This window comes from Rosa chinensis, chromosome 4 (assembly GCF_002994745.2).
Source record: "Rosa chinensis cultivar Old Blush chromosome 4, RchiOBHm-V2, whole genome shotgun sequence".
Lineage (NCBI taxonomy): Eukaryota > Viridiplantae > Streptophyta > Magnoliopsida > Rosales > Rosaceae > Rosa > Rosa chinensis.
In genome coordinates this window covers 43,088,117-43,110,928 of record NC_037091.1, presented here as the reverse complement: position 1 = coordinate 43,110,928, position 22,812 = coordinate 43,088,117, and the positions used below count along the sequence as shown (strand labels likewise).

The 22,812-nt window shown below is 36.6% G+C and overlaps 2 long non-coding RNA genes across 8 annotated transcripts; one reads left to right on the top strand and one right to left on the bottom strand.

Annotated features, from left to right (window-relative positions):
* Positions 1-9,864: 9,864 nt before the first annotated feature.
* On the top strand, positions 9,865-12,572 carry LOC112199998. The gene is made up of 3 exons (XR_005809184.1): positions 9,865-10,415; positions 11,879-11,922; positions 12,088-12,572. It is a non-coding gene; the product is annotated as an uncharacterized LOC112199998 (long non-coding RNA).
* Positions 12,573-13,891: 1,319 nt separating this feature from the next.
* On the bottom strand, positions 13,892-18,238 carry LOC112196733. Of its 7 annotated transcripts, XR_005809160.1 has the most exons (8): positions 17,986-18,238; positions 17,784-17,897; positions 15,737-16,145; positions 15,204-15,307; positions 14,961-15,103; positions 14,716-14,881; positions 14,316-14,359; positions 13,892-14,197 (listed from the first exon to the last, which is right to left on the bottom strand). It is a non-coding gene; the product is annotated as an uncharacterized LOC112196733 (long non-coding RNA). The 7 variants fall into 7 exon arrangements; XR_005809155.1 differs by having other exon boundaries at positions 14,716-15,103; XR_005809158.1 differs by having other exon boundaries at positions 14,716-15,103; positions 15,204-15,298.
* Positions 18,239-22,812: the final 4,574 nt, after the last annotated feature.

Here is a 22,812-nt window from a genome sequence, read left to right as displayed (position 1 = left end):
TAACTCATAGAGCATAATAAATCTCAAGAAATCCAGCTCATAAAATCATAATACTCAATAATTCAAATAATAAATCAAACCTCAATCGGAAAATAATAATATCCTGCATGCACATTTAATTTAAAATAAATGTCCACTCACAGTACTATTTAGGCGATCACGTATACGAATTCCTTCATCGAGCAATAGCTCGGTATATCGCCATGTACACAATTATAATTCGTGAATAACAATCCGGAAATTAAATACGATTCCCACATCAAATCCTCATAAATTAACATTTCCATTTCTTCTCCAATTTAACCCAAACTTCACCATTAACACCAAAACTTTATCATTGGCACCAATTCTTTAATTGAAGGTTTCTAGGGCAAAACTGAGAGAAATCCGATAGTGGAATTCTCATAAATCAATAACCAAATTATTGAACTTCAGAAATTCCGATTAATATTCAAGCCTCCTCCAATATCCACCAAACACCTATCCATAAATTCGTAACAATATGAAATACTCAATAGACCAAATCAACTCACCATTCTAAGCGTCTTTCATAACTGTGGCCAAGTCAGAAAATACCTCTAAGTGGCCGAACAATTAAGCAAATCGAAGTAGAGTAAAATTTTCTAATTATGCTTTCTTCCTCCACGCTGCAAATCGCTTCAAGATATTTGGGGAGCTTCAAGTACGCCTCAAGGCGCTTCTAAAAAGCCTGGCTTTGTCGCCAGAGGTGGCCGGAATTTAGGTCAATGGTCACTTGCTACAGTAAACTTCTCGGCCTTGGTTCGCCGTTTTCTGGCCAAGACTCGACGAGCTACCACCGCAGGCGTGTCCAGGAGGAGGAGAGGAAGCCAACGGTGGTCGCGGTTCGCTCCCAGGTGGCCGGAATCGAAAAGTGGCCGGAGGTGCAGAGGAGAGAGAGAGAGCTCGAGGAGAGAGAAACGGAGACGCGAGAGAGAGAGTGGTAGAACTGATCTACCACAGTAAATTTTCAAATATATATACTAATTTATCATGAACAGTAACTTTACATTTTCGCTGATATCTTTCGCATACGAACTCCGATTTTTACGTACCACATATGCACGCGCTCGGTTTAACGTCCTCTACAACTTTCATGAAGAACATTTTCTCAAATTTTGACCCGAATAAAAATTCAACTTTTAGGGCCCCTCAAAATGTTGAAACGGAGCCAAAAAGTAAATGTAAATGTCGTTTACCCATCGAAAGACTCGTAAACTGGTAAATTTAGGTTCGGGACGTTACAAATTATACAACACGATGATATCGAACCTCGCTCCGTTGTAGAATGTCAACGAAGAGAAGACTGGCCTAAATGGAAAGATGCGATCCAGGTTGAATTAGATTCACTAACAAAGAGACAGGTATTTGGGCCTATAACGCTGACACCCCCAAGTATAAAGCATGTTGGCCATAAATGGGTCTTTGTTAGAAAGCGTAATGAGAAAAATGAGGTTGTTAGATACAAAGCCCGCCTTGTGGCGCAAGGTTTCTCACAACGCCTTGGAATCGACTAAGAGGAGACATATTATCCCGTAATGGACGTTATAACGTTCCGCTACCTTGTCAGTTTGGTAGTTTCCGAAAAACTTGACATGCAGCTTATGGATGTGGTTACAGCATATCTCTATGGGGATCTAGATTCAGAGATATATATGAAGGTTCCAGATGGACTTCAATTACCCAAGTCAAGTGGCTCTAAACCACGGAGCGCGTTTTCAATAAGATTGAGACGCTCACTATATGGATTGAAACAATCCGGACGGATGTGGTATAACAGTCTAAGTGACTACTTGATTGGGAAGGGATATGAGAACAATGAAATATGCCCATGCGTGTTTATAAAAAGGACAAGTTCCGGATTTGCAATTGTAGCAGTTTATGTCGATGACATGAACCTAATTGGAACTCTAGATGAGTTAAAGGAAACTGCTAAGTACTTGAAATCCGAATTTGAGATGAAAGATCTTGGGAAAACACGGTTTTGCCTCGGACTAGAACTCGAGCACCGTAGTGATGGGATTATCATCCATCAGTCAGCATATACCCAAAAATTATTAAGGCGCTTTAATGAAGATAAAGCAAAGCCTATGAGTACTCGCATGATCGATCGTAGTCTTGAGCCTGAAAAAGATCAGTTTCGTCCAAGGGATGAGGACGAAGACTTATTAGAGGCTGAAGTGCCCTATCTAAGTGCAATAGGCGCATTATTGTACTTAGCTCAATGCACAAGACCGGATATCTCATTCGCAGTAAACTTGTTAGCTCGACACAGTTCTGCGCCAACACGCCGCCATTGGATTGGCATAAAGACAATCTTTCGATACTTGAGAGGTACGATTGATATGGGCTTGTTCTATCCCTACAGAGAGAAAAGAAATAACGGAAGTGTGGGATCGGACTCCACAAGGCAAAACGCCACCTTCCATGCTCCTCCTCCCCTCCAACAAAATGACAACGATGTCTTGATGAGTTTTGCTGATGCAGGGTATCTCTCTGATCCTCACAAAGGTCGCTCCCAAACGGGTTATGTCTTTACCATGGGAAGCACTGCGATATCTTGGAGGTCTACAAAGCAGACCCTTGTTACCACTTCCTCAAATCATGCAGAGATTATCGCTCTACATGAAGCCGTGCGAGAATGCATGTGGCTAAGGTCTGTAGTTAGACACATTCGAGGAACTTGTGGTTTGAAGTCTACCACAGATGAACCTACAAGTTTATGAAGATAATGCAGCTTGTATTGAGCAAATGAAGTTAGGTTTCATCAAGGGCGACAACACCAAGCATATATCGCCTAAGTTCTTTTACAATCAACAACAACAAACACTTCTAAATATTGAAGTGAATCAAATTCGTTCAGGGGATAATGTAGCGGACTTGTTTACCAAGTTGTTACCTAAATCCACCTTCGAGAAACATGTGAAGAGCATCGGATTAAGAAAGTTATCCGAACTCCCATAATTGTAGAAATCAGGGGGAGACCTTGACATCAGGGGGAGGTATGATGTCTACATGTTCGATCTCGAAGAGTGAAGGACGTGTTGTGCTCTTTTTGCCCTTCGACCAGGGTTATTTTTGTCCCACAGGGTTTTTATTACCTGACAAGATTTTTAGTGAGGCAACGATCAAAGCGTCATCACCGAGTTTGAGCGGCATAAGGGGGAGTGTTAAAGGATGTCGACTACTCCACATTCACGCGCGTTGTGCTCTTTTTCTCCTTCGACCAAGGTTGTTTTTTCCCACAGGGTTTTTATTACTTGGCAAGGTTTTTGACGAGGCAACTTAGAAGCGCATAGTAGAGGCAACACTATTGACATGGAATATCCAAGGGGGAGTGTTGTAAATGATAATGATTATTCATGCAATAGGTATTGCTTAATGTATGCGATTGACAGACTCGTAATGTATACGATTGACATACTTGTAATGTGCGATTGACAGACTCGTAATGTATGCGATTGACATACTTGTAATGTGCGATTGATTAGTATAGCTATTATGTATTGCCTTTTGTATACATGATTTAACCCTATATAAACCTCATGGTGAGATGGATACAATATATACAATTTTTCCAATTCTCTACAACAAATTACTAATTATCCACATTAAATTTCCCACCTAGACGATGAGACATTCCCATTTAGACAAGATATATGCTCCTCAATAAGATATTTTCTTCTCGAAATGATATATGTTCCTCAATAAGATATTTTTCTCTCGACAAGATATCTCCTTCCTGATCATATATCTGTTTCTCGACAAGATATCTGCTCCTCAACAAGATATCTCTTCCTCGATAAGATATCTGCTTCTTTACAAGATATTTCTTTTTCAACAAGATATCTACTCCTTCCTCTACAATATATCTCATCCCTGATGAGATATCTCATCCTCGACAAAATACGTACCCCCTCGTTGATTACTACTTTTACAACAATTCATTGTCTGATCGATCAAATGGTCATCAAACTTGTAATATTGAAGCATTACCACGTACAAATAACTTTAGTAAGTCTAATACGAGCTAATGGTTCATTCCACTATACATAACTTGAGCGTCAATTTCAAATATGATCTTGAGTAATTTGAGTCTAACACGAGCAAAAGATTAAAACATCCTGTAACATCCTGAACCCGAATTGAATTCACAAAAACCCACAATTTCACCAAATTTACCTTTGATCAAAGCAAATCAATAGAGCTGTTGTTCTTGCTTGTCTCCTCCTTCGAGTTGAAAAGGAGGGAATGAGGACCTCAACGTTTCCTCATCAATCCATAGCATAGATGACGAATTCTTCAAGAGAATTAGAGATGGTAACGCCAGTCTTGGCAGTGATGTGTGTTAGAGCAAGTTCACTCATGGGTCACTAGGTCACCTACTAGTCACTGCTTTTTATGTGTATTTTCACCCTTTGGGTCACGAGCACAGTGTATTTCGGACGACCTAGAGAATGGAAATAAACACTAAAAAGTAGTGAATAGTAGGTGACCGGGTGACCCAACGGGTGAACTTGCTCTTAGCGACGAGAGAGACCAAGTAAAAAAGAAAATCGCATGGCTTCGTGAAATTGACGTGAAGCTTCCCTTCACAAAATTGTGATAAGATTGATACTTGATCTCGAATCCTATGACCGTGCTATGTTATTTCTAGTGATGTAAAGAAAGAAGAAAACTCGGTGCAAGAGAAGAGGGAGAAAGTGCGAGCTCTTAAGAGGGTTACAAAGAGACCGAGGGAGATGGGGATGATGCTCCCCATTAAACTGATTTTCAACAGTCCTGATTAAGTGGTGGATAATGGTCTAGATTGCAATGCACAATTTTTTTTCCTTAACATAATTTCCATAATTCTGAAACTTCTGTAGATCATAATAAATAGCTCGGTCGTCCAAAAAATTCTTCAAAAATAATTCCCACAGACTCGTCGCATTGCATACATTATTATTGAGTCTACAATTGAAGATTTCACCTCAAGAAAAATTTAGAAAACTATTCCCAAACAGCCTAAGACCATCGAGATCGTAAAATAATTATCGAACACTCTCTCATTAGCTTGTTTTATATTTCCAGGGCTCACTTTAATGGCCCAGATCTACCTTTTTTTCTTCTTCTTTTATTTACTTTATTTCTTTCTATTTGTATGTCAAGAAAAATATCAAGAACTTCCTCATAATATTTATTTATTTTAAATACCTTGGGTATTACACATCCTCACTAAAAAAAAAAGGGGCAACAACTATGAAATTGATTCGTGGGTAAATATGCCAATGTCATAGCTAGGCCTCATCAAAAAACCCGCGGATCAAGTGGGCCGATGGAGGCCCGCCGGCCCTGAGGGCTTTTAGCCTGGCCCGGCCCGTCAAAAAACCCGCAAAAACCCGGCCCGGCCCGTAAAAGCCCGTAAAATATTATTTATATATATATATATATATATATATATGTGTAGATATGTGTGTGTGTGTTTATAAATATATATATACACACACTCACACATAGATATATATTTGTGTGTGTGTTTATATATATATGTGTGTGTGTGTGTGTGTTATATATATATAGAAAAGATATATATGCATTACCGCATAATAAATATATATATATAGATATATATTATATGTGTGTGTGTGTTTATATATATATGTATATATATATATTTATATATGTGTGTGTGTGTTTATATATATATATAATTATATATATAGATATATATATATATATTGTGTGTGTGTGTGTGTTTATATATATATATATAGAGATATATATATATATATATATATATGTGTGTGTGTGTGTGTGTGTGTGTGTGTTTATATATATATATATATGTGTGTGTGTGTGTGTGTGTGTGTGTGTTTATATATATATATAATATATATATATATATGTGTGTGTGTGTGTGTGTGTGTGGAAGTTCTTATACTTCTATTATTCTATATATATATATCCTACATATCGGTTGACCAATTCGATCGGATTCGAAAATATGGTGAAATTGGCTAAATTTTGTACCACACTTATAATTTATTGTAATAAACTCATCCAATGGTCGGTTTTTCCATTTTCTTTGAATTGATATGGGTTGCTCTTTGGAGTATATGATATATAAATATAGGTTTATAAGAGTAACTAAGTTTGACCTAGTTGATCGAATTCGAAACGATAACCAAATTGGCTGGATTTTCTACAACCACCATAAAACATTACAATCTCTCAATCGAGCGGTTGGTTTCTCTGAATTCATTTTCCACTTCATGATTGCTTTAGAATAAACCTAAACAATTTAAATACAATAAAAATGTCATATAACTTTTGGAGGAAAATTGGTATAGACCAATGTGTTTGTAATTAAAATTAATTTTTTTTATCTTATGTCCACGCACATCCATTTATGGAATATATACAAACGTGATGTGAAAAAATAAGCACGTTTCGAGGTTGTCACGGCATCGGTCAACCAATAAAACATATAAGTGTCTACGGTTGACTAATCCGATCGGATTCGAAAATATGGTGAAATTGGCTAAATTTTTTACCACACTTATAATTTATTGTAATAAACTCATCCAACGGTCGGTTTTTCCATTTTCTTTGAATTGATATGGGTTGCTCTTTGGAGTATATGATATATAAATATAGGTTTATAAGAGTAACTAAGTTTGACCTAGTTGATCGAATTCGAAACGATAACCAAATTGGCTGGATTTTCTACAACCACCATAAAACATTACAATCTCTCAATCGAGCGGTTGGTTTCTCTGAATTCATTTTCCACTTCATGATTGCTTTAGAATAAACCTAAACAATTTAAATACAATGAATATGTCATACAACTTTAGGAGGAAAATTGGTATAAACCAATGTGTTTGTAATTAAAATTAATTTTTTTGATCTTATGTCCACGCACATCCATTGATGGAATATATACAAACGTGATGTGAAAAAATAAGCACGTTTCGAGGTTGTCACGGCATCGGTCAACCAATAAAACATATAAGTGTCTACGGTTGACTAATCCGATCGGATTCGAAAATATGGTGAAATTGGCTAAATTTTTTACCACACTCATAATTTATTGTAATAAACTCATACAACGGTCGGTTTTTCCATTTTCTTTGAATTGATATGGGTTGCTCTTTGGAGTATATGATATATAAATATAGGTTTATAAGAGTAACGAAGTTTGACCTAGTTGATCGAATTCGAAACAATAACCAAATTAGCTGGATTTTCTACAACCACCATAAAACATTACAATCTCTCAATCGATCGGTTGGTTTCTCTGAATTCATTTTCCACTTCATGATTGCTTTAGAATGAACCTAAACAATTTAAATACAATGAATATGTCATACAACTTTAGGAGGAAAATTGGTATAAACCAATGTGTTTGTAATTAAAATTAATTTTTTTTATCTTATGTCCACGCACATCCATTGATGGAATATATACAAATGTGATGTGAAAAAATAAGCACGTTTCGAGGTTGTCACGGCATCGGTCAACCAATAAAACATATAAGTGTCTACGGTTGACTAATCCGATCGGATTAGAAAATATGGTGAAATTGGCTAAATTTTTTACCACACTCATAATTTATTGTAATAAACTCATCCAACGGTCGGTTTTTTCATTTTCTTTGAATCGATAGGGGTTGCTCTTTGGAGTGTATGATATATAAATATAGATTTATAAAAAATTAGTGTCTTTAAAAATTTATTTATCAATAAATTAGTATCTATATATAAATATAGATTTTTTTGGGTACAATATAGTTATATAGATATGTTATCTTTGGTTGTATTTGATCATTATCCATTGAATTTCCAAAGCTTGATTAAAAAAAAAAATACTTGTGTCTTTAAATATTTATTTATAAATAAAGCCCGCAAGGCCCGGCCCAAAAAAGCCCGCAAGGCCAAGCCCGGCCCGGCCCGAAAAAGCCCGCAAGTCCCGCTTTATATGGACGGGCTTGGATCCTTTGATTTTTAATAAAGCCCGGCCCGGCCCGGCCCGCAATTATTTAAAAATATAGCAAGGCCCGACCCGGCCCGGCCCAAGCCCGCTATGAATGGGCCGGGCCGGGCCGACGACCCCTAGCCATAGCCTTTACCCACGTATAAAGGACAAAAGATTCATAATATGTGTCAGTCGTGGCACATTTTTTTATTAAAATTCTAATATAAATTAATACATGTGACACAAAGTTTGTCATCCATGGTATCTAGGAGCATTTTAACTTGAATTAACACATAATGGTGGGTAAAAGATCGTAGCTATTTATACCACATGAGTACAGAGCATAAATAACTGAAATACATGGCTCAATAGCCACCAGAAACCGCCTCGTTACCTGCTAGAGGCACGCCGGAGACCCTAACACTAAGCATCATAGCTCACCAATGTCCATGCCAACTGGTGCCACCGAACTGGCGCCACCTTCGGTGGCAAGCTAGGCATGGACGGGGAACAACCCCAGGTCGACAACAAGACCTTCAACATATATGGAAACACACTTCCACATCGAAATGCATTTGGGTGCATACCTCAAATCTCCTATAAATGGGAAAACACATCCTAGTTAAGTAAGTTTACTATTCCACTCTGTACCGTGACCCTGTCCTTATCTTATACAGATACTGATTTAGGCATCGGAGGGTTATAGGTCAGCATCACCCTGACCTATTTCTGTCTTGACAAGTGCCGAAGCAGAAGACATCCATCCTGTGATTCTGTAGATGGCAGCTCCCAATATCAAGAAAAACAGTAGCTTTTGCCCACTTTTTTGATAGTGCCGCCACGATCCATACTCGAAAAATTTTAAACATGCATGCATCAACTCTCAGCAGAAAATCAGTGATTGAGAAGCCAAAAGCTAAGAAACCATTGAACAGTGTGATCTTAAATAATAATCTTGTATGAGTTCATCCATATGATGACACGGCCATAGATAACATCTATGCTTCCTTGTAATGTTTCTGTTCTCCTTCTCCACATGCATCATCAATATTTCATTAACTCACCGAAAAGAAATCAATCGGTGACATATCAATGTCCCTAAAGAAGATGTAAACACTTGCACTCTCCAATTCGTCATATCACACCAGTAACAAACGACCAAATTCAAGGTCTACTCATCATCATAAAATCCATCATCTATCTTCTTCCAAATTGTTCGCTACCAAACATTTCAACTAAAACTTCTTGTTGAGAAAGAGTAGTATCACAATCCGTATGGCCATCTAGAACACTTTCACCTTCAAAAACGTTGTACCCGTTGCAGCCACAATATACTAACTTTGGACTATTTTCGACTTCCATCATCATAAGATTGTGAATTCACTAAAGTCAACCACTCTCCACCTATCGCCTGACTCTCGAGTCTCGACTACTGTTGATTGCATGTCTAATAATAGCAAAGCAGTTGTTTCATTAGGAAATCAATGGCACAATGATGCTCTCACAGAAGAAACATGAGAGCATGCCCTGCTGGGACATTACAGTCTGACTGACTATTAGATTTTAATTCTGATGCATCTTACTTTTTTTTTTGTAACAAACTCGATGGACATGACTAAAATTGCAGAGAGCAAAGCGGAAAGAAATGATGAAGGTTGCATTCTCAAACCACATCTTTTTCTTTTCAATTTAGGGTTTTCTAAGATAATTAATATCAAATTTTATCATGATTATGTAATTTAGAATTTTTCAGGAAAAAAAAAAAAGGGCCAATGATAAAAAAAGTCATTTTGAGGTGCCTTATTATAATTCAGGATACACAAATGTCCTTATGATAATTAAGGTCACCTCTTAACAAGCTGCCACTAAAGATAAGCGTAATTACTGAAGATGCCACTGGCAGCTCTCTCTCCCTCCCGCTATCCAATCCCGTCTCGGCTCTCTCTCTCTGAGGGCCTCTGTCCGCACCTTCAAGGAGCACACCTACTGCGTCTACTCCGCCCTCTTCGCCTCCGTCTCCAGCGACTGCACTGCACGCGTCGGGGACGTGCATGAGCCTAGATCCACCATGATCATCCCGGCGCATGAGTTCGAGATCCTCTCCTGCGATTGGAACAAGTACGACAACTGCGTCATCGTCACTGCCTCCGTCGACAAATCGATCAAGGTTTGGGACGCCAGGTCCATCGGAGCTTCGATTTGCTTCTCAACGGCCACAGCTACGCCGTCAGAAAAGCCAAATGCTCGCCGCATTGGCAAAGCTTGATGACGTCGTGCTCGTAGGACTTGTCAGTTCCGTTGCTTCAATACTAGTAAGGACTAGGGATCGGCGACGATTCCGATAGCTACAGCTCCGGCCTTGGATCAATAACTCTGAAAACTACATTGCCGTCGCCGTCGATTACCGCCTAGTGATTCGTGACACTCCCTCCTTCAAGGTACTTCCCCTCCTCCCTAATTCCCTCTTTTTACTAAACGCTGCGTTAGGTCGCCGAGAACTGCAAAGAAATGAAGCTTGAAATGTTCTAACCGGTGAAATTTTCATTCTATCTTAACTACATTTTTCATGGGAACCAAGTGGTAGTGTAGATTGAGCTAAATTTATGTAGATCTCAGCGTCTGTATTTAGATTTGGATAAAGAAAATTATAGTTTCTAGCTTGTCTGCTGGTTTGCTGAAGAATTAGAATACGGGTGTAGCTCTCTCCTCCCAAATCCAGGTCTGTCTTTTCAATCTTTTTATCTGATTTCTTATTTTCTGCTATTTCTACTCTGTTGGATTAATATTAGGGCTCTAGTTAGGGGTTTACTACAATGCTCTTCATTTAATTTCTGGGTCTACTCAGGTTGTTGTCATTGGCTTTCAAGAGTGTTTTTAGAGTTTTTGGTTTATGTGTTTCTCACAATCTAAGCTCTTCTGTATTGATTTGGGTAAACCATTCTCACTTTGACAACTATTGCCATCTTGTTCTTGCATCACTTATCAGAAACTAAATTTTATTAATTAGCCAAACCAATAAAATAAAAAGTAAACACACATGTATCATACAACAAATACATTAAATAAGGGACCAACCATATCAAAACTTCAGTTTTCTGTCATTTAGAGATGAAGGTATTGCAGAATTTTTGTGGGGGAAACTATGCTTTGATACCAATACGTTGTGACAAAACTCCTCTATATATCTTTTCCTTCCCGATTCATATCTTGTTTTCTGTTTTGGTGAAATTTTGGGTAATGATTTTGGTGATTTGTGGTGAGCAGTCTCATAATATTCGATGCACTGAGTTGTTTATGCGAGATAATGTGGTTGGGGAGCTTGGGTAATTGGGGCTGAATGACGAATCGAAGCAGAAAATGATGGACATACTGAAGAGATTTCATTCTGAAGAAGAAGCTGATGGAATGGAATCAATGGATGAGGATGTGGACAGTAATTTCTTTGTTTATTTTATGAGTGCTGCGATTTATTTGTATTGTAAATTTTAGGTTCATATTGTGAGATATAAGATAACACATTTGCTTCTTAGGAATAGAGAAATTTTCGATTGAGAGTTTGATACATCTTTGGTTTAGGAATTAGATGTGAACTATGGTACGTATAAGGGTCTGTTGGGTTAACGTTGAGTGAAGGATTAGATTTCTTTGGATGGTTGATGAACTTGGTGTTACTGAATCATTGATAAGCCCAAGGCTGCCATTAGATGAAGTTCCCAAGTAGTATGATTAGTATCATTGGGAAATTGCGCTCTGGAATGTGAAACTTGTTGTAGTTGGTCTATGGATGATTGAAGCCTAATGACGGCTGCTCGCTACTTTTTCAGTCCATATTTAACTTATGGTTTTTGAATATAATTTAGAAAATTGAATTCTTGACCAAAGATCTTGTCTTATTTTTCAGCTGATTCTGCACTGTCTGAAGAGACTATTCAAAAAGGCTGGCTGGTAAGATTGTGCTTGTCTTGCATGCATTCTGGTTTTTCCCTTTTCAGATAAACAGTTTGCAGTCCTTAGTTTATAGTTGTCATCTTAACCCATATGTCTTCTGGATTATCCGTTCTTTAAGTACCTGGCCATTTCTGATAGCTAACACGAGTTTATTGTAATCAGTCTTTGCATATGTTCCGTGGGTATTATCATGTTCTGTTCGAGTAGCTTGACAGCTTTGTGGGTCGCAAAGTTACTGAGAGAAGTAGAGAAGCAAAGGAGCTAGCTAGATCAACAAGAAAATCAGAATGAGTGGAGGCGGCATGGAAGCGGTGTCATCTAGGCCACAAGAGGCGAATGGCCAACACAAGAGAAAGTTTGCTAGGGGAACTTTCTTGTGGTCCAACTAGTCCCTTTGCTGTTCTTGTAGCTAGTATGAGAGATAATACTTTTGTTAGACGACTTTGTTAATTGTTTTTCACCTAGTATGGTAATTGATTTAGCTAGCTAGTTACTGATGTCTACCTAGCTAGTTAATCTTTGTGTGATGTTTAGTATTGATATCTGGGTATTGCTAAGCTTGGTATGTGTATTTTGTTCGATTAATATACTTGATTCTTAGTTTCATTCAAAAAAAAAAAAAGAATAAAAAAGGTTTGTGGGTTCACTTGGCATACCGAACCAGCCATCTGAGAAGGAGTTCATTTCTTGCCTGAGAAATGGTCTAATCCTATGCATTGTTATAAACAAAAGTCATTATGTTCATGGATATAGTTTAGCTCGGGTTTGACAGATTTCGATGGTTTACCTTTATTTCCAAAGAAAAGTTGTTACCTCAAGTTACTAGCAAAGTCACAAACCATATCACTGTCAATCCCTGACCAAGTCAGTGTTAACCTCAAGTCACCGGCAAAGTTACTGGCCACGTCACTATTAACCTCAAGTCACTGACTAAGTAACTGACCATGTCACTAACCAAGTAACTGTCAGCAGCCAAGTCACATGTTAATAGCCAAGTCACTGTTAATCACATGTCACTAACTAAGTAACTGACTATGTCACTAACCAAGTAACTATCAGTAGCCAAGTCACTGTTAATCACATGTCACTAACCAAGTAACTGACCATGTCACTGACCAAGTAACTGACCATGTCACTGACCAAATAACTGACCATGTCACTGACCAAGTAACTGTCAGTAGCCAAGTCACAAATTAATAGCCAAGTCACTGTTAATCACATGTCACTAACTAAGTAACTGACCATGTCACTGACCAAGTAACTGTCAGTAGCCAAGTCACAAGTTAATAGCCAAGTCACTGTTAATCACATGTCACTAACTAAGTAACTGACCATGTCACTGACCAAGTAACTGTCAGTAGCCAAGTCACAAGTTAATAGCCAAGTCACTGTTAATCACATGTCACTAACTAAGTAACTGACCATATTACTGACCAAGTAATTGTCAGTAGCCAAGTCACAAGTTAATAGCCAAGTCACTGTTAATCACATGTCACTAACTAAGTAACTGACCATGTCACCACCAATCACATCTCACTTGCCAAGTCATTGTCAATCACGGCACTTGCCAAGCCACTGTTAGATCCATATCACTGGCCAGGTCGCATTGCATGTTACTGGTCATGTTACTATTATACACAAAGTCACTGACCAAGTCACTGGCTATGTTACTGGCCCTGTCACAGTCATGACCATGTCACCGATCATGTAACTGTCAAAGTCTCTGACTAAGTCACTATCAATCACATGTCACTTGCCAAATCACTTTTAATCACATGTCACTTGTCAAGTCACTGGTTATGTTACTGGTCATGTCACAGTCATGATCATGACTTAAGGTTAACAATGACCTGACCAACGAGTTGTCTACTTACTTGTGATCAACATTACACATGGTCAGTAACTTGGTCAGTGACAGTGACTTAGAGAATTCAGAAGATGTCTAAAACTTGAATGAGTTGCAAAAGATCTATAAAATTAATATTTCATTAAGGAAAACTAAACATAACAGTGACATTATAAAAAAAATACAAAAAACTAATTGATTCAATAAGCTGGAGTTTACAATTGGTCAGTGACTTGCATCCTAAGCCCTAAACAAATTTCTAAAACTCTAAATTTGTAGAGATCCATCATTGCCTAAATTCCGCAAATGTCTTGGTTATATGAGCTCTATATTTGCAAAGATCCAAGCTATTGTAATTAGAAAATTTTTGGTTCAGCGTCTTCAGATTCCACTTGCAACAGATGCGTTTGCAAAGTGGTTATGGCTCTGCCAAAGCATTCAAATAGAGTATATAATCAGTTTCAGGACAATAATCATCCATACCAAGTGGCAGATCTTTATTAGTACATATGTAACAAGAACTATATACAACTATATATCTCACCTGAAACTGGAATGCTGTGACGCCCTTTTCATGTTCAACACTCCCTGAAATGAAGAAAATAATAATTAATTTGAAAGTCCTAACAATCTTACATTATTTTTTAAGTAGGAGAGAAAATTTTAGGCTTATTTGATATCTTCAATTCTTTACTCCTTATCCTGACTCGAGACTCAAGATTAGCTCATGTTATTATAACAAAGTAATTTAATACCTATCCACTTCTACAATGTATCTTAAATTTAGCCTTTTCTTCTTATTTTAGTTCTCACTTGGCCATCTTAAATGACAATTCCGCTTATTATTTCTCAGCCACATGACCAAACCAAGCCAATTTAGCACCAGAGAACAGTGACTTGAGGTATATTGTAGAAGTGGATATGCATGAAAAATATATCAATACCTTTGGTCACTTTTGGCTTTCCTTCCAGCTTCATCATGATTTAGATTAACTGCAATTTACCACCACTATGCATAAGTTCAATGTGTATGTGAGTATTCTGGAGAAGGCTATGAACAACTCGCATCAGAGCAAACAGAAGTGGAAAATCACTCAAACCACGAGAAACCTGACATTAATTAAAACAGCTATTACCAAATGGCCATCTAAGATCCTCTGGCTATCAGCAATATGCCAAGATTTACCACCTCATCAGCTATAAAGCATGTGAAATTAATAAGGAACTAATGGATGAAGTCCCGAATCAGTCGCCAAGCTCAATAGTGCTTTTTTAAGAAGAATAACATCGGACCTACTCACGACAAGCTCAGTGATTTTTGTCAAAATATAGCTGCAAAGCCGACACACAATAGATAAATAAATAATAATGTCAACAAGCTGTAAATTGCAAAACGGAATGAAACATATAAGTCGACAGTGGGAGTATGCACCTGAAGCTCTCTAGACAATACATGCTTAACCGGTAATTTAAGCTCAACAGGAAGTCCATCATCCTTTTGCTCATACTTTTTGCCATCAGAAGGAGCTGCAAGTACTACAAAGAAACACAGCAGTTAAGAAACCCAAACTTAGGCTAACAATAACAGAGACATCAAAAATATTCTAGTTCAAAAGAAGCAGATGAAAATAGCTGGACTTCATAAAGCTTTTGTAGATTGAAATCCATAAGACATAAAAAGCATGTGACATACACTACAGAGCATTTTATACTTGCCAGATTACATAAAAACATTTCTCTAGCAATGAAGATATTAGCATTCAGGCTATAATATAACTTTAAATAGTGCTATGAACCCCAATCAATATTTATTTTATTCTAAGCAATATGGAATGCTAAAGGCTTAACATTTTCATATTCTGCAGTTACCAAAACTCATAAAGTGAAAGTCTGATTTCTGAGCAGTATCTAGGGGTGCAAATCTTTTAGAATATTGGGTGCAATCCCAAAACTTAAGAGACAAACCTTCTACAGGTGCATTTTCTGGAATTGCAGGTTGAACACCTTCTATTGCTAGCCAATGTGAATCAGCACAATTATAAACTAAGCATTGAAATAAATGTCGTCGCATCAGAGTTCACTTCCAATGCTTCAATTGATGTCAAAATTATCATTTCCAATTTCGCCATCTATCATTGATGCCAATCAGCACCCCTAGATAAGCCACATTTGAAGCTCTGCAATTTGGCTCTCTAATCTCACAAGCACTATCTACAACAGCTAATGTTTACATTGGTGATGCTGAGACATTCGCATTCCACGTAGATATCAACCAACTTGTTCGCTTGATCATCAATACCTTTACAGCAACAAAGAAATATTCCTAGGCCAACTTATCAGCAATTGCAATGATGTAAGTCTCCAATCTCTTTCTCTGTTACAGTATTTCAGTCCAATGCTTAGTTAAATGAAACGCTATGCTTCAAAAAGTTGCAACTAAAAGGACTCATTTTGTACTTTTTAGGCCTTGGACAAAATTAGACAGATAATAGCAAGCTTGATGCTCAACCGGAGTTTTTCATCAGGCTCGTCCCTGATAAAACAGTCGGAAGGTTTGAATTGAAAGATTAGTTGAAGGTTCTCACTTCTCACTGTGTGTGTATTGCAAGGGATAAAGCTCTATGATATGCAGTTGCCTTTCTTGCACATTTTTGGGAATAGACTTCCACTATCTGTCAAAAAGTGAACACTACTATATGTTTATAAGTGATTTGTTTTAGGATTACTGTTGATGATATGCAAGTATATCTATATTCGTTAGAACTATAAGGCAGAATATGCTTTACTTTATTTGCAAGGGCTCCTATGATAAAGAATGGAGTTCGAGTATACATGTATTCTCGTCATTCATTCTTAGGAACTTTGTTCAGGTTAGTAGTTGTAGGATGTATGGCTGAAGGCCAAATGTAAAATAATCTGACTAAGATGTGGTTAAGGTTCAATGAGCTTTCATAAGTGCAGGACTGACATATGTACAACTATTTATTTCAACTTTTTTATTCCTGCTAATTGACAATGTTGAGGGAGGGGGTAGTTAACTACAGCTACAAACGCCAACTTGATTAGTAGCAATACTAGGGTGCAGGGGTATTTGAACTCGAGACCTCAGGTGATGGAGTAAATAATTACAAGAGCTAGAAATCCCCAGTTATATGGAACTTTATGAAAGAAAAGTATAGATTTTGAAGTCCATTAGCTACTCAATAATCCAAACAAACCAACTCACATAGACGCTCAAGTCATTAGCAAAACTGAGTTCATTATATAACAACAAAAAAATAATCATGAAACAATAGGACATGAAAAAACAAATTAGGCTTTTCTTGGCTGCTTGCATTATGCAGGGAAAACCCAATTCAGCAAAAATTGAAAATTGGGTTGTTTCAGACCCACTATATAAAATAAGCAAATCCAACTTTTTCTCAAATTCACAACACAACCAAACAAATGCATCAAGATGTATTCGGAACATGAAGCAATTCTCATAAGGCTATTCAAAGTGAGGTTACATAGCCAAAGAAGAAACATTCAGAAATATGCACCAGCAGACATCAATTTCAACTGCAGCAGGGTGGTGGTAAAGGAATTGTTTCACTAATCAAACTATTAGTGATGATATCTCTCCTGTGAATCCTCTACAGTCTACTTTTTCTAGTCAACAAGCTATTAGTGAGGAGAGAATCACAAGAAGTTAATCATAAGATCACATATTAGTAAGTTACAGAACCAAATCTATATATCAAAGCACACAAAACTGCTAATTCTCTTCAAATCCTTCCTCAAATCTTTGAAAATCAAAGTTAACTACCATCGCAGATCTTAAAACCTGAACCTCGAATTTCTCCATCTCAGTTGAAAATTCTACTAACTACTTGGGAAGTCTCCCAAAATACTAGAGTTCTGAGTACTCAAAGCTCACGGAAACAACAAATTATCGATTCGAAGCAAGCAATATCAAGATGCATTTACGTAATCTCATTTAAAATACTGATCCATACCTAGACATTCGTACCTGGATTGAAGATGAGATTCCGGCACCGGTTGCCGATCGAAAAACAGATCCGGTCGTGCGCGGGTGAGAAGTGAAAGAACAGGTCGATTATGGTGAAGAGGTTGGGGTGGCAAACTTCGAGAAGCATTAAGCAATTTCATCACTATACAATGCCAAATATGCAAACCAAAGATAAACGGTGGAATCGAGGCTGAAATATTACCGGCTTGAGGTAGATGATGTCGTGAAGGTTATCGAGCTTCAAATTCCGGCGATCCTGAAAGTCGTTCGCCATAGCCGCCATTGTTCGCTCACTGAAATTTGAACGCAGAGAGGAAGACGAATAGAGTAATGGAAGCTCCGAGACATGGAGACTAAAACCTATGATCGAGAGAGAGAGAGAGAGAGAGAGAGAGAGAGAGAGAGAGATTGGTAATGGTCGACTCGGAGAGAAAGCTCCAACGGGGTCGTAATCAAAATGGAGAGAGGAATCAAAATGAAGAGAAGATTTGAGCTTTAAGGGCAGAATGGGAATCAAAAAATTTAAAAACTGACCTTTTTTAACATTACTTTATTATTCATAAGGACTAAATTAATATTACTAACAATTTATTATGGACCTTTTTATCAAGTGGAAAATTAGGTAACATCTTTATCATTTCACACTCTAATGTGACCTTTTTCATCATTTCCCTAAAAAAAAATTGTTAATTCAGACTAACATGAGCAAGTTATCACTATTGAATGTTCTGAACCATTAGATACATTTTGGAAAATGATTTGTGGCCTCAATCCTAGGTGTCATGCCATGTCACCTACACACATCACCTATTTGTCAAATCATGTCATGTAATTCTTGAGTAAAAAGACTATCTTATCATTCCAAAATCTAATGGCTTTAAATTATTTTGATTTTCATCTAAAAATAAAATATATTATTTTAGTTTTTTTTTTCTTTTTCTTTTTTTCGTAATATATATAATTATATATATATATATATGTTTGTGAATATATATATATATATAATTCGTCGAAAAAAATTATATACAAATGTGTTTGTGTGTAAATATATATATATATATATATATATATTCACAAACATATATATATATATAATTATATTATATATGAATATATATAATTCGTACATAAATTTATATATGTATATTCGATGTAGCATTAATATGGTATAAATATATATATATATATATATATATATATATATATTAATGTCATAATTCTAACCCACAAAATTTAAAAAAAAATATTTGATTAAAAAATTTAACTAAATGAAGAAAAATATTGGTCAAAGAATCTATAGACATATCTCTTAAATTAATACATAATTAATAGCTGATATTTTTTTCGTCACCTAATTAAATTCATTAATGTAATTGATTCACCCCCTAACATCTAAAAGGAAATGTAAAAGGGTAAAGTTGGTGTTGCAATAGTATAATGTGGCAAGATATATTATGTGGAATTGAAAATAAAATTTGTATTTACTTACATGGCATTACACCTAGGATTTGAGGCCACAAATCTTAGGCCTCATTGAGGCCCCATATCATTGCCCTTACATTTTAATATCCAACAACCTAAAATATTCAAAAAAGTTAATATATGGCAATATATACATTAACATACATTAGAATTTTCCTGCATGGTGTTCATAAAAGATAGTAAACAGGGCTAACTGGATCCAACTCTGAATTAATTGGCAGAAGGATTGCTTGACAAAAGTAATCAGGAGATGGAAGATACATGCAGTGGTTATTTGGATAATGTTGAATACTCCTTCTGCATAAATGTCTGAACGTGAGAGCTTGAGGCGGCATACACCTGAGCTTCAACAAGTTTCAGGGAATCCTAGTTCAACACTTGAAATCATGTGAAACAAGTGCTGGGAGATTTTGCTCACTATTGTCGATTGACAATGTCCCAGAAGATAGCATTTTCCAAGGTTTAGAGGTTTGCATGGCTTATAGTTGTATGGGGCTGATACTGAGGAGTTGTTGATTCTATTGGCAAGTGATAGATCGAATTTTCAAGAAAAAAAGCACAGCTTTCTCCAAGTTGTTTGGCAAGTTTTATAACCTGAAAATGTTGAGAATGTACATCCAGTACTAAAATTCTAAAGAAGTTCCCAGTGGAAGTGCAAAGATTAATCAACTTGAGACATCTTCAGTTTCAATAAAGACTCAGTTTCAATAAAGACTGTAATGGAAGTTCCCGCTGCAGTTTTGGTGCCAACTGACTCATATCTCTAGAATTGACTGACGTGGCTTGCTTGGACCGATTTAAACGAGATGCATGATCTGAAACATACATGTAATAGGGTAACTGTTTGAACGGACCGGGTATGTAACACCTCCATCAAAGCATTCCAATTTCCACCATCTTTTCCCTACTTCTAGTAGAGTGGTAGCAGGTAATCTTCTGCCTCTATCATTTAGATTACTTGTAAAAATTATAAGTAATATGGCACCCTGAATTATACCATTTAGATGTACAGTAAGCTATATTTTTTCATTTCTAGTGGTTGAGTCACAAAATTGTTAGACTATGGTTTTCAAATATACTTGCTTCAATTTTTTTTTTTTTTAAATTTTGTAATTCTTTAATTTGTTTTTGTAGGAGATTTATATCTGTCCAAGATATATGTCGATTTTTACATAATTTTGGTTTTTTAGCAATGAGAGGAGGTAGAAAAATGTGAGAGTAAATTGAAGATGTGGAAAATTATGAAAGAGATGAGCAAGTGTATGGAAATTGTAGGTATATTTGGTGTTAGAAATAGCAAAGAACTCATCGGATGGGCCCTTGTCCTTGTTTGCAGTCGTCCCGTGATTTTGGGCCCTTGTTGTCCTTGATTCAATTGTGCCCAGTCCACCAAAATTTCCTCTTGTCCAACAAAGTTTCTAACTTTCAAGTTTCAATCATGTTCGAAGAAATCTCAGTTAGCTCCCCCTTTAATTTTTAAAGGGTCCCATGCCAACCCATCAATATTTCATTCCGTGAGCTTTTGCACACATTGTAGCAGTGCCTCCACGATCCTTACTCAAAAGTTTAAACATGCACCCATCAAATCTCAGCAGAAAATTAGTGATCGAGTCATTGAGAAGCCATTGAACAACGTGATCTTAAATAATTTTCTTGTATGACTTCATCCAATATGATGACACTGTCATAGATAACATCTATGCTTCTTTGTAATGTTTATGTTCTCCTTCTCCACATGTATCATCAATACTTCATTAACTCACCGAAAAGAAATCAACCGGCAACACCAAGGAAATGAAAATTCCATCAATGTCCCTAAAGAAGATGTAAACACTGGCACAGTGACACTCTCTTATCCCAAAACAAAAAAAAACGCTTACACTCTCCAATTCGTCATACCACATCAGAAACAATCCATCAAATTTAAAGTCTACTCATCACCTAACAAGAAACTAAATCATCATAAAATCCACTGGAACAATCTGTATGGCCATCTGGAACAGTTTCACCTTCAAAAACCTTGTACCCCTTGCAACCACCATATACTAAATTTGGACTATTTTCGAATTCCATCGCCTTCTCATATTCACAAGATTGTGAATTCGCTGAAGTCATTCACTCCCAACCTATTGCCTGACTCTCGACTACTGTTGATTGCATGTCTAATAACAGCAAAGCAGTTATTTTCTTTAGATGCAACAATTTGGCACCCTAAATTGTTTTTTTTTCTTTCTTTTTTTATATTACAGAAGGATTTCACTCATACCCCCATGGTGACTCGAACTGAAGACCTCGATCTTAGGTAGTGGGCACCCTAAATTGTACTATCTATATGAATAATAAGCTCTGTGGTCTTGTTTGGTTGGCAGGAATGTCGAAATAGGAAAATGATTCATTTTCCTTTCCATACCGATATGGAATAGAATATGTTTTGGTATTTACATATGAACGTTTGGAACATTACTGAAAATTAAAGGCAAAATAGCCAAATTACCCCCTTAGCTTTTCTCACGACTGCTGATTTATCCCTTGACATTTCAATTTTCATTATTTACACCCTTACTTTTCTAAATGTTGCCAATTTACACCCTATAATTAAATTTTAGACTTTCCATCCAATTTCTCCATTAACTTGGTTAGTATATGAGGGGCTTTTTCGTCTCTTCAATTGTCACCCAAAAAAAAGAGTGTTGCTATTTGTACCAAACAAAAATCTTAATACCCCGGCCAACTATAAATTTTTTGACTCTATCTTCCAATATTACCCTCATATATTAATAAATCAAGAAGAAAAAAAATACAAAACTACTTTGTATGCTAACGACCAAATATTAATTAAGCTATCAGTTACAAAACTACTTTGTATGCTAACGACCAAATATTATCTCTTTCATAATTTTCCTTAACTCTCAAATTTGTCTTATGTCTACCTCCTCTCATTGCTAAATAACCAAAATCCTGTAAAATTCCACAACTATCTCATACAGGATATAAATTTCTCACAAAAACAAACTAAGAGGGTGCCAAATTACAAAATTTGAAGCAAGTATATTCAAAAACCAAAGTCTAACAAGTTTGAGACTCAAAACATTAGAAATGAAAACATATTGGACCCGTTTGGATGGCAGGAAATCGTGGTATGAAACTCAGATCAATTTCATTTTCTATTTAGAGGTGTCATTTGGTTGTAATAAGTAGGGCTGGCAAATTCTACCGATCCAAACCAACCAACCGATTACCACCCGAACCAACAATGTTGGTAACCAACTATGTTGGTTACCGAGACTTTGGTACGGTTGTACCGAACCGATTTCCAGATAATGGTACGGTACTGGTACTGATTTTCAGATAAATACGGTATACCGTACCGTACCGTATATTATATATATTATTTATTTATTTAAATATATTTTACATCTTTCGATCTGAACCGTTGATCATTAATAGTTTGATTTCAAATCTTATTATAACCGTTGATTAGAGTACAGAACCTATTAACCTAATCCAGTTCACTCACTCTTCCCCTCAGCCACTCTTTCCCTCGAGG